Source organism: Myxocyprinus asiaticus, chromosome 9, assembly GCF_019703515.2.
Source record: "Myxocyprinus asiaticus isolate MX2 ecotype Aquarium Trade chromosome 9, UBuf_Myxa_2, whole genome shotgun sequence".
Classification (NCBI taxonomy): domain Eukaryota; kingdom Metazoa; phylum Chordata; class Actinopteri; order Cypriniformes; family Catostomidae; genus Myxocyprinus; species Myxocyprinus asiaticus.
In genome coordinates, this window is record NC_059352.1 from 25,224,099 (window position 1) to 25,237,021 (window position 12,923).

General features: G+C 38.0%; 1 protein-coding gene across 3 annotated transcripts in view; it reads left to right on the top strand.

Moving 5' to 3' along the window:
• Positions 1-12,923, top strand: part of pde4ba (phosphodiesterase 4B, cAMP-specific a) — a 293,954-nt gene that overhangs the window by 233,463 nt on the left and 47,568 nt on the right. The window lies entirely within an intron of this gene.

The window sequence follows — 12,923 nt, forward strand, 5'->3', positions numbered from 1 at the left end:
AAGTGTGTTTGTGCTATATTTCTTTAAATAATTGCCACTTGATTAGATATTTGTATATAATGCAAATATACTGTACATCTTATAAAGACCTCTATACATCTTAGAGAGTGTGTGTGTGTGTGTGTGTGTGTGCACCTGCAAACGTGTTTTGTTTTGTGCGTCTGTCCATATATTTCTAATGATAGAGAGATGTCATGCTATGCTACGTGACTGCCCATGCTGTTGTCTCCCTTATAATCACTCATCTCCACTGTAGCTTCTGCTGATTGGCCCAAGAGTGTTGAAATGTGAACTCAGACACATACATACAAGCACAGTGCCCATACTGGAGACCATGTTTTCTCTAGTTGTACAGAATGTGTTAGACCATAGGAAATGGACATGGCAGATACTGTAGTTGTTGGTCTCTCACACACACATGCACACCTGCCAAACGCATTAACAAACCGATCAACAGTTCTGCCTCAGCAGAGGGTCAGTGCTTTATATCACAAGTGGGAAAATTCATCATAATTCACTCTCTGTCCTTAAGGATGACTCCCAATGTGATAACAGAGAACAGGCCAGACAGAGATTGAAGCAAAACTGTAATCTATGCTAACTAAACAGAGCAAGGCCATACACTGGAGCCTTTATTATAGAGCCCAGACTGGTTTTTTTTTAATAAATGTCAAGAAAACCTTGGCTGTACCTGGTGAGGTCATTTCTGAAGGATAATAAGAGTGAGATTGTTCACATTAAGAGGAATAGATGAAAGAAGCTATTTTTTTTTAACAGGAGTAGTCTTGAGAAACTCGTAATACATGTAATAGACTGTAGCACCACCCTATTTAGCAACCCTACAAATCAGATGTTTTCAGTTTCCAATGTGAATCGTAGCAAAAATAAATAGGTTTTCAAATGAAAGTGCATTAGTGTGGACGTGGCCTAAATAATATGCAGACCCAGATCGAATCTGCAGACTTTTTTTTTTTTTTTACTATTTAAAGGTACACTACAGAGTTCTTGCCTCTTTATTGACATCTGTGGTTCAAACATGAAATTACAAGTTACTTGAGGAATTGTTTTATTTTTTTACATCAGTAGTGCTTCAGCACTGCTCTTTTGCATGGATGAATCTTATGGTTTGTGATATACCTATGGTTGCCTGTGATCAACATATCAGAGCGAATCTGACTAGCTACACCAAGAGTCACTGATAGTAAGAAAAAAGTCCTAAAAGGCATGTGTGTGTGATATATATATATATATATATATATATATATATATATATATATATATATATATATATATATATATATATATATAAAAGGTTATCTGAGCATGTAAATAGCATATCTGTTGCTGGACCCTCTTTTCTTTGTTTACGTACATGATGTAAACATGCAAGGACAAATTAATTTCAAATAATTTGAAATTTCCCACCAAATTTAATCCGACAGCTCTGAATGTAAAATCATTATCGTAGCTTTACCGTAGTGAATATTAAGAATGTGGCAAGGCAAGAATGTGGTTTTGAACACAGATTTTTGTACATCATGGTATTTATTTTTTTTAATTTATTTTTGTTTATTTCTAACTATAATGAAATGAGAAATCCTCTCTAGTGTACCTTTTAATGAACAAACAAGCAAGGAGCAGGGGATATGTATAGAACCTTGTAAATGATGGCCGTTCTCATTCTGCAGAAATCGGTGGATATATTTTTGCATTGATTTCATGTGGGCCTGTTAATAAGAAATCCTACATGCATAAATCCTAATTATTTAGAAAAAGAGGTTTGGAAAAGTATGAATAGGGTTGAACTGACACAGATTATAGATTGCTGGTGTTAGAGATGTACAGTCTGGTTTGGTGGTTGTCATTAGGATGCTGCGTTCACAGCAAAATCAATGTCATTCTAGGGAGAATGGAAAAATCAAATAGAGTGGAAGAGTGGGAATATAGAACTGTGTCCATAGTGTGTGTATTAGATAGTTGTGTTCCTGTTGATAAAGGTTTATGAGTGGGTGTAGTTTTTAACAATGTCAGTAGGAAAAGTATGAAGGGGACAGGTCTTCAGCTCCACACAGCATTCAGTAGATCAAAAGCTACTGTACAAATGCTCTCAGAAGACTAACATTTCAATAGTCAGGCCATACAGCATTATTAAAGAAATAGTTCACCCAAAAATGACACTTCTGTAATTATTTTCTAACCCTTGTGTCATTTCAAACCCATATGACTGACTTTGTTACTCTGTGAAACATAAAATGAGATATTAAGCAAAATGTGCAAGCTTCTGTTTTATTAAAATGCAAGTGTATGATGATTTGTACTGCCAAGCTCCAAAAAGGACAAAAACAGAAATGAGCTATAAAGATAGTCCATGCCGTGCGCTATATCCCAAGTATTCTGTTAGCTTTGTGTGAACAGACTTAAATTTGATAATCTTCCTATCTGCTGAAGCTCTCAAATCTGATTTGTGCTTGTTTCATTTAAAAAAATGACACATGTAGTAGCGCCATGCCAGTTTTGACATCGTTGGTGCAAAACGCCATTGGTTCTTGCATGTCACATGATTGATCGTGACATAGCAAGTCAAAAAAGGGGCCACAACTTAGATTTGAGAGCTACGGCAGATGGGGAATATTATCAGTGAAAAACAGCTTCCACACAAAGCTATTGTATGGCTTCAAAAAACTTTAAACCTAGTGCACAAGTCGTAAGGAATACGTTTAAAGTAGTTTGGCAGTATAAGTCACCTTCTACTTCCCTTGTATGGAAAACAGAAGCTCTGACATTCTGCCTAAGATCTCCTTTTGTGCTTCATGAAACAAATAGAAAAAGAAAAAAATACAGGCTTGGAACGACAGGGGGGTGAAAAAATAATAACAGAATTTGATTCCTTATTTTTATTATTATTATTAAGTGTGGCCTTAAAGAAAGGACCTGGTCTCCATGCTTTGGAGGGGATAAAATGCAAAATGTAGAAGATGAAGTTGCAAGTGGCATTCTAGTGACACAGAGAGCATGAGAAATGAAGTCAGTTGGAGTTCCTGTCAGGTGCAGTGGGTTGTGATTGACGTCAGTCAGCCTGCATGAGGCTTTGTTGGCTTCCTCTTAAACCAGGTGGACTGAGAATCACTTCCTGAAGATCATCAGGCTTGATCTTTTTTGTGTTTTATGAGTGGATGCTATTAAGCTGATAATTGAGTGCAACGTCACTCTTACTCACTTCTTAGTAAGATGATAGTTCCGTTGTGTCGAAAATATGCAGTAGTCATTCAGAAAAAGTGCATTGATTTAGATTAAAAATTCCATGTTTACTTACTGTAAAGTTCTTTGCATTTACTGTACAATATTGCTGTAGTTTGCATTTTCAATTTCAGTAATTTAAAGGTAATTAAAGTTTTTTTTAAACTATGTCTAAATCTGTCCCAGTCAGATCATCAGATGGATTATTATATGAGTACAATATTAGTAGTTGACATCTAATACTTTTAGGAAGTTGACATGTCCTGTGGTACGACATGCTATACTCAATCTAAAGCTACACTATATTGCCAAAAGTATTCGCTCACCCATCCAAATAATTGAATTCAGGTGTTCCAATCACTTCCATGGCCACAGGTGTGTAAAATGAAGCACCTAGGCATGCAGACTGCTTCTACAAACATTTGTGAAAGAATGGGCCGCTCTCAGGAGCTCAGTAATTCCAGCGTGGTACTGTGATAGGATGCCACCTGTGCAGCAAGTCCAGTCGTGAAATTTCCTCGCTACTAAATATTCCACAGTCAACTGTCAGTGGTATTATAACAAAGTGGAAGCGATTAGGAATGACAACAACTCAGCCACGAAGTGGTAGGCCACGTAAAATGACAGAGCGGGGTCAGCGGATGCTGAGGCGCATAGTGCGCAGAGGTTGCCAACTTTCTGCAGAGTCTATCGCTACACACCTCCAAAGTTCATGTGGCCTTCAGATTAGCTCAAGAACTGTGCGTAGAGAGCTTCATGGAATTGGTTTCCATGGCCGAGCAGCTGCATCCAAGCCATACATCACCAAGTGCAATGCAAAGCTTCGGATGCAGTGGTGTAAAGCACGCCGCCACTGGACTCTAGAGCAGTGGAGACGCGTTCTCTGTAGTGACGAATCACGCTTCTCCATCTGGCAATCTGATGGACGAGTCTGGGTTTGGCGGTTGCCAGGAGAACGGTACTTGTCTGACTGCATTGTGCCAACTGTGAAGTTTGGTGGAGGGGGGATTATGGTGTGGGGTTGTTTTTCAGGAGCTGGGCTTGGCCTTTTAGTTCCAGTGAAAGGAACTCTGAATGCTTCAGCATACCAAGACATTTTGGACAATTCCATACTCCCAACTTTGTGGGAACAGTTTGGGGATGGCCCCTTCCTGTTCCAACATGACTGCGCACCAGTGCACAAAGCAAGGTCCATAAAGACATGGATTAGCGAGTTTGGTGTGGAAGAACTTGACTGGCCTGCACAGAGTCCTGACCTCAACCCGATAGAGCACCTTTGGGATGAATTAGAGCGAAGACTGCGAGCCAGGCCTTCTCGTCCAACATCAGTGTCTGACCTCACAAATGCGCTTCTGGAAGAATGGTCAAAAAGTCCCATAAACACACTCCTAAACCTTGTGGAAAGCCTTCCCAGAAGAGTTGAAGCTGTTATAGCTGCAAAGGGTGGGCCGACGTCATATTAAACCCTATGGATTAAGAATGGGATGTCACTTAAATTCATATGCGTCTAAAGGCAGATGAGCGAATACTTTTGGCAATATAGTGTATTTTAAACAGTACTTTTATTCATTATGCATGGAGCTTTGGACCTCATATTATTTGAGAGACTACATGGCATATTTGTAATTCATTCATCAAACCACAGGACCATTTAAAATGAACTACTGAAAAAGTTTAAAAATGATGACCGGTTACAGGACCTAAGATGTACATTTCCCATATACAGTATATTTATATAAAATATATATTGTGATGTTGATTTAAAAAAAAAAAAAAAAAAAAAAAACATAGTGTCTTTATTATCTTTTTTCCCCCCAAAGATTAATCGTAAGAGAGAAAGATTAGTAGTTGTTTTGTTTTCAGATGTCCCTTTACTTATTCCCTCCATGTGCTTGCTCAAGATACTATCTACCTCAGATATTGTCACACATACTCACAATGTAACCCCCCAATGCAAGCAGAACTGTAGTGATATAACTAGAACTGCAGAGACAATGAGAGGGAACCACTGACTTACTGCTTGCACCTAAACTGCCTCCTGTGTGTCATACAAACAGGGTCAATGGGCAGGAAGGAGAGCGCAGATTTTTCCTGTTTTTCCCATACTTCTGGAATCCTCCGGAACCCGGGAGGTGTTTTTTAATGTTCGAGTGTTCATTTCTCTCATACAGGTCATGAAATGAACTTGTCTGTGGCTTAATGACCAAACTGGGGAAAATAGGATGCAGACATACAAGTACCATTGTCATCTCTTTCAACACACGCTGATACCCCCACACACACAATCCCATTCATAATGTCTGTGTGTAATAGTGTTAAAGGCAGGGATGTAGCAAGGTAATCTGGGCCCCCTGACTGTATATTGCTCTGGGCCCCTTTCCTATTAAAAAATACAGTTTATAATTTGTTGTGGTAACTTGGGCCCCTAGAATCGTTACCACCTTTCACACCTCTAGCTACGGCCCTGGTTAAAGGGCCAGGTGCTTGCGGTTTGTTACAGTTAGTTAAAATCTCTTAGATACAATGTACTATATACATTGAGCTGAGAGATGTTTTAAGATAAGAGAGAAAATAAAATGAGTGCATTCCTTGAGTCTATTGGATTAGCCATATTGAATAGTTGCATTAGGGGAGAGCAGGGATAATTGTAGTGCTCAATTAATCTAACATTGGTACAAAATGTATGCACGTCCATTTACTTCATTTAGTTTCATTTACTTTAGACATGCATAGTTCAAAAAAGTTCTAAGCAAGTTATATAAAAATGTGTTACTTTCGGAATTTTCAGTTTTAAGATTATAATTTGACATTCATTATTTCTTCTTCAAAAATTACATATGATTTTGTGTTGCTTTTGAGCCTGATTTGACAGCAATAGAACACATTTTCTGTGATTATCCTGTCTGTATGAATGTAAAAGCTGTCTCTAGGCCAGTCGTATTGTTGGTCCATTGCATATTCTGCCGAAATTGGCCCATTAAGAATGCACAGAGGGAAGTCTGGCATTTGCATGCCATTGTCTGCTGTTTAAGAGGTGTTTTCTATAACTAACAATAGTATGTACACACAAAATAGATAAATTCACATTTTAGAGCTTTTTAATTTACTGTATATCACATACCACCATTACCATTATACAGCATGGATTTTATGAATGTAACATTGGCCTTTGTGTACTTCTAGTTTAATTTTATTTCAGTTAATACACAGGTTATTGTTTCAAATATGTTAAAAATTAGGCTAACCATTTTCTGAATAAATGTTCGAAAACTGTAAAAAAAAAAATTCTGCTCTCCCTTACTTGGAAATTCCTTATGCAATTCATTTGTACACAGTGTGAGTGGAAATGAGTCAATTTATCTGTGATAATGGTGCATGAGGAATGTGTTGTGATGGCCAGAGGTGAGTAGAAGTTCCGGTACTCTCTGTCTCTGGCATTGGGAATGTTTTCTCTTGTGCAAAACCCTGCAGTTCTTCATTCTGAGGAGTGCAGACCAAGGTTATTATCATTAACAAAAACAATTACTAAGACGATAACTAAAATAACTGGCGAGTGGCCATCTGGTTGACTTAATAAAAACAACCAACCACAGTTCACCTCATATGTAATGTTTAGAGGCATGGTGCTCTGGACGACAACACAATAAACCAGCATTCGACAAAGCGCTGGTTGCAAATAATAGCGCTGCCGTCTCAAAAGAAATCAGAGCACAGAAAAAATCAGAGCGTCATTTAGGCTACGTCTACATTAACTCAGATACATTTGAAAAATCCACACTGAAATGTTTGAAAATGTTTAAATCCCCTTACTGCGCATGTGAAAAATCGCCATTCTATGTACGGTCTGAAACGCAATTATCCTCGTGTTCCGTTGCCGTACAGCAATTCCTAGTAAACTTCCCGTCGCTATTGAAGAATGCATTTTGAAGGTTGTACAAAGTAACATTTATCTTTAACAATGTTGACAAAGTGAATAACAGGCATAACAATGCTGCTACAACATGGGCCGCCATCTTGATTGTTTTTGGGTTAAATACATCACATGACAATGTCACATGACAACAAATACGTCATCATTTTCAGATATCTCAGTTTTCCCTGTCAATACTACAATGTAAGGACGGCGTTTTCAAATTTATCGCATTGTCAAAAATGCTGTCTTATTTTGGACAGAAGTTCAAAATGTAGAGAAAAAGGTGGGTTTTCAAACGAAAACGTATTCGTGTGGACGTGGCCTTAGATGACCTTAAACAATACTTCTGAATATATTTAATTGCGCGAATTTTGTAGACTTTGGCAAATAAGCAACTTCTTGTTCTCTGGTGCGGGCTGTCTGACACAAGACCCGTGTGATTCCAGTCCATGCTGTTGATACTGTATTTGCTGTGAAGATGTTAGATTAGTTACTGCTATGTGTTTCAGCAGTGGCACATTTATAGAACATTTCATTCAAGTCAGCAAGTGCTGCAGTATGCTGTGTTGTTGTAAAACTTTTGACTTTATGGTATTATTTTGAGCATAATACTTTACAGTTAGGTGCTTTATGATAACAGTATTAAATGCATTATATTTCATGAATTAACAAAGAACAGTATTTTTATACCATTACCATTTTTTTTTTTATCTTGATCAGTGTTAATTTATAAATCTACAATTCATTGTAGTTCATGTTAGTTCATAATGCACTAAATAATGTTATTTAGATACCATATTTTAGCAAACTTAAAAATAGCATATGTTAAAAATATGCTAGTATATGTTGGAATTAACATTAACCAAGATTAATAAGTGCTGTAAGTGTTCTTCATTGTTAGATCATGCAGTTAACTAAAGTCAACAAATACAACCTTATTGTAAAGTGTTACAGATAATCTCTTGGGGTGTTATAACAGATGAAAAAAAAAAAAATTTAACTAAATAAAAACTAAAAATGGCTATTTTTTTAAAATACAAACAATAAAAAAATAATGATTTATGCACTAGTAAATTTAACTAAAATGAATCTGAAATGGAAAACCAAAACACACACACACATGAAATTTTCAAAACTATAATAACCCTGGTGCAGACATGTTACCAAATCTAGCAGCTAATCTGAGGTTAAGACAAGATAAGGAGGAGATTTTGACCTTGAGAACTGATCATGGATCAGCGTTAAGATCAACATCTAGTGTATTTACAGAGATGCTGATAAGTGCTGGAGTTTACCTTACAACCTTTGAGAGAAACATACTATAACAGTGTTTGTTTGACTAAAGTTCACATTATAAGATTATATCACATTTCATGTACGTGCGTCTTTAAAGAAAGCATCAACAAATATGATAGTTTCTGCCGGGCTGTAGTACATCACCTCAGGCAGAACCACTGGCAAGGTTGAAAAACATGTACAACTTGGCACTATGTTAGTAATGTAATCGTTTCACAAACTTTGATCTGTTAGAAACTATGCATTGGAAATGTATTCAGTTCCTTGTTCTCATTAAATCTCCAAACTGGTACATTTGTTTTATTATCCTCAAGGCCTTTCTGATAAAACTTTTTCTTTTATAGAATATACTTCAGGGGAGGAAGCGTACATAGAATGCAGAACATAGAAAAAAAAACATATAAATATAAATATTGAATGCATAAATGTTCATCTCCTTAAGGTAATGCTTGGTTGGCCACAATTTGACTGCATTTGCAGCTGTCAGAGTCTCTGTGGGTTTCTGTCAGCATTAAACATCTGGAAATAGAAATTTTGCTCAAAATGGCTTAAAAGGATAGTTCGCCCAAAAACAAATTTTGTCAACAAAACTGCTCTAAACATTTACAGTATGTTTTTTTTTTTTTCATGAGGAGCTCAAAATAAGTTATTTATCAAAATGTCCAGGCTATGCATAGGCCTCCATTACTACAGCTCTTCTTACGCAAACTAGATTTTGTAGGACAGAAATTATTTACTTCAAAATCATGTGCAACACCTCAACTATATGCACATGGACTTCTATCAAGTAATTATATGACTCGTGGAGGAGAGTTGGTTTCTGGAGGTAATATAGATACAGTATGTGAAAGCAATCTACTGTTGACTGTATATTTGTACAGTGGATATACAAACTAAACAACCTACATTTATTACACAGCTCTTTGGAAAACTCAATTCCAATTCCAGCATTCTGCAAGCAAATATTATTGTATAATGACTGCTAAAATATATACTGGACCATTGTCCCTGACAACCGATCTCCTATGCTAGTTCCATGTCTCTCGTGGCATTCTGCAGTCCTTTTCTTCCCATGTAATCAACAAATTATGATTCCCATGTAATCAAATAATTTCAAAATAATATAGTAAATTATATTTCAAATAATTTCAAATCAGTAGTTCATGTCTATTTATTAATTTGGTATGTAGCAGTGTAGTAAGCAGGATAATGTACAGTTAGCCAGTCATTATCGCAAAATAAACCTCTTTAGGTTTATGCAAGACCCAATCAGGGTTTGTTTTGCTATAATGACCGGCTGACAAAACATTATTCCTTACTTAAATACATTTTTTAATAAACACCCTTAAAAACTGATTTCACTTTGAAGATTGAGGACTTTTGAAGATTCAGGACTATCAGTGAACACCTTCAGAAACAGTTTTAAGTGCTTTGATCACATTTTATGAGGAAAGTTTTATATGAGGACTAATGGCGGTGAATGTTTCATGGCGCTCTGAGGATGCCAGTCATCAAAACACTGGCATTGTGCCAACCTAATGAAATGATGAAAAGGGGGTGGTCTGCAAGTGATCTTCACAGCTCTTTCTTTTTGTGCCGCCAGACTAGACTGCACATTCACACGCATACAGTTTTAAGGTCAGGTTAATGTTACCTTAGTAAAATGTAAACACGCCCTGGGTGCAGGACTGTAAGATTAGGGGGATTAACACACACGAGGAACAGTAACAACAGAAAAGTGCTGCCCGCGGCACGTAGAAGAGGCCACATGACTGACAGATATAAAATGTTCATAGAGTACCTAGAGAAGGTCAGTGCATTGCACTATGTCAAGAACACACACATGCTCTTATCAGCTAACTGGCCTAGTGTGGGATCACTCTGGCTGTCTTTCACCACCTGGGTCAACGATAAGCTCTTTGAAAACATCTATGAAATGATTTTCCACACACAGATTTTCTCGACTCGTCACGTTCGAGATTGACAGCTGTATTTACTAACAGATAATCGAGATAATAATTAATCTTTCAAATCTTAATTAACAGACAGCGGCTTTGAATGGTGTTTTTTTTTTTTTTTTTTTTTTTTATCGTGGAAAGACCACAAAACTACATTTAAGTTAAAACACAACACAAACAGCACATGTGTGCACGGCAGAGTGGCTATTGCATAGTATGATGTGACATAACATTTAAATTCTCTTAGTTGTTTGCAGGTAAGTCAGTTTCACTGCAGTGTGCTACCAAAGTATTCTGAAACCCTCCTCCTCTCCAGCACCACAGGTCTAGATTTGTATCAAGGGGATCGCCTATTTGGCTAATTGTGCAACAGCAGCATGTCCTACATGTATGATACAGCATGTCTTATGTGCATCTAATTGTGCAGCAGCATGTCTTACATGCTCAGCATAGCATGTCTGTGTTTGTTCTAGCAGTAGCAAGTCTTCGTACTTGCTCTAAGCAGATCAGCGTTAGCAGATCTAGTCTGCCAAGACCAAACCTACTAACCTGTCATATCTATTTAACACCTTAAATTTATTCGAAGAATTGTCATGATTGAACTCTATTTAACTCTCAAAAAGAGGACTGATAACTGTATTCTGCTACTGTATGAATGTAGCATTCATTTATTAACTTGTTAGTATGTTATTGAACATTAATTTTATTTCTAAATAGACAAGCAGACCACCCACTCTTGTTAACAGAAAGAGACTTAATCAAAGTTCCCTTAGCTGCCATAACATTACCAAAGGTATGTGTTTCTGATGTTTGCTTAGACATTTCAGAATCCAGGGTTTTCCCAGCAGCCAAATCCACCCAAACAAGGTGCCAGGAAACCCTGGTCAAGGGCACCTTGACCAGTGTGCAATTAATTTTAATCTAAAATGATACCTACAGTATCTGCAATTCAGCCTGAAAGAACTACCAAACAAGGTTGCCATGGTGACAATTTCCTGCCATTGCTGTGTTATCTAATCTAGGGGCTAGATATAGTAACACTTCCAGTCACAGGACAAGTCAGGGAGCACACTTTTAGTCTCCCTGTGTATTTTTTTTTATTTTTTTTTTTTGTGCCAGACTTGCTAAGCAGTCATTCTTATGTCCAGTAACTATCAATTTCCTTTTCCCAGGAGGAAATTCTTTCTCTTCCATTCTGCTCATTTCAGTCACTTTCAGTAAGGGTTCTCTAGATCTATATTTAGGTTGAATTCTTCATTGAACCGTCAGCATTTCAGTATTTCAAATTCATCACTGTTGTTTTCCCCACATTTAGGTCTGATTGTTGCTTTAAATAATATTTTCTCTTTCAAAAAAGTCATGAAGATGAGAAACAGAGAGGGATTGAAATTTAGAAGCAAAACAAATATGTTCATGGGTCATTTTACAAAACAGGTGCGGAATTATCCCCTCATTTATAGTAAATATGCATAAAAAAGGACTTAAGCAATAAATAACTGATACAAACTTTTACAATGTGTTATTAAAGAAATTTTTTCTAAACATATCAAAGAGCCAGTAAAGTATATATAATTCATGAAAAAAGTTCGCAACAGCCAACTGCATCCCCGGTCTGCATCCGCATATTGGAATTCTTCATGCGATGGAGCCACTGGAGCGGGGCGTGGTTCCTCCAGTGCTGTACCTCGCCTCTCTCGCCGAAAGCTTCTGGCTGATGCACAGCACCGGGCGCTCCTCCCCCTCCACCACCTGGGACAACACGGCTCCCAACCCCCTGTCCGACGTGTCTGTCTGCACAACGGAAGGAAAATAAAATCAGGAGCATATAACAACAGCCCACCACAACACATAAAAGCCTGTTGGCATGGTTCCAACCACTGGAACGGGTCTGGGGCTCCCTTTTTAGTGAGATTGGTCAGCAGGTTGGTGACGCCCGAATAATTAGGCACAAACCTCCTATAATAGCCAGACAGCCAGCCAGCCAGCCAGCCAGCCCCAGGAACTGCCTCACCTCCTTTTTGGTCTTGGGTCTCGGGCAGTCCACAACCGCTGTGGTCTTAGCTATTTGGGGGCGCACCTGCCCGTTATCCAAGTGGAACCCCAGATACCGTACCTCCACCTGTCCAGTTGCGCACTTCTTGGGGTTTGCTGTGAGTCCCGCCCATCGCAGCAACCTCAGAACCGCCCTCAGATGCTGCATATGCCGCTGCCAATCATTATTGTATATAATGATGTCATCCGAATAGGCAGCGGTGTACGAAGAGTGTGGTCTGAGGACTTGGTTGATAAGGCGCTGAAACGTAGCCAGGGCCCCAAACAAACCAAACAAAAGGGTCACAAATTGGTGTGGAGAAAGCCGTTTTCTCACGGGACATTGGTGTTAAGGGGATCTGCCAATAACCCTTCATTAAATCCAGTGTCGAAATAAAGGCGAGCCGCACCCAACCAATTGAACAGGTCATCAATATGAGGCATTGGATACGTGTCAAATTTAGACACTGCATTGACCTTTCTATAAT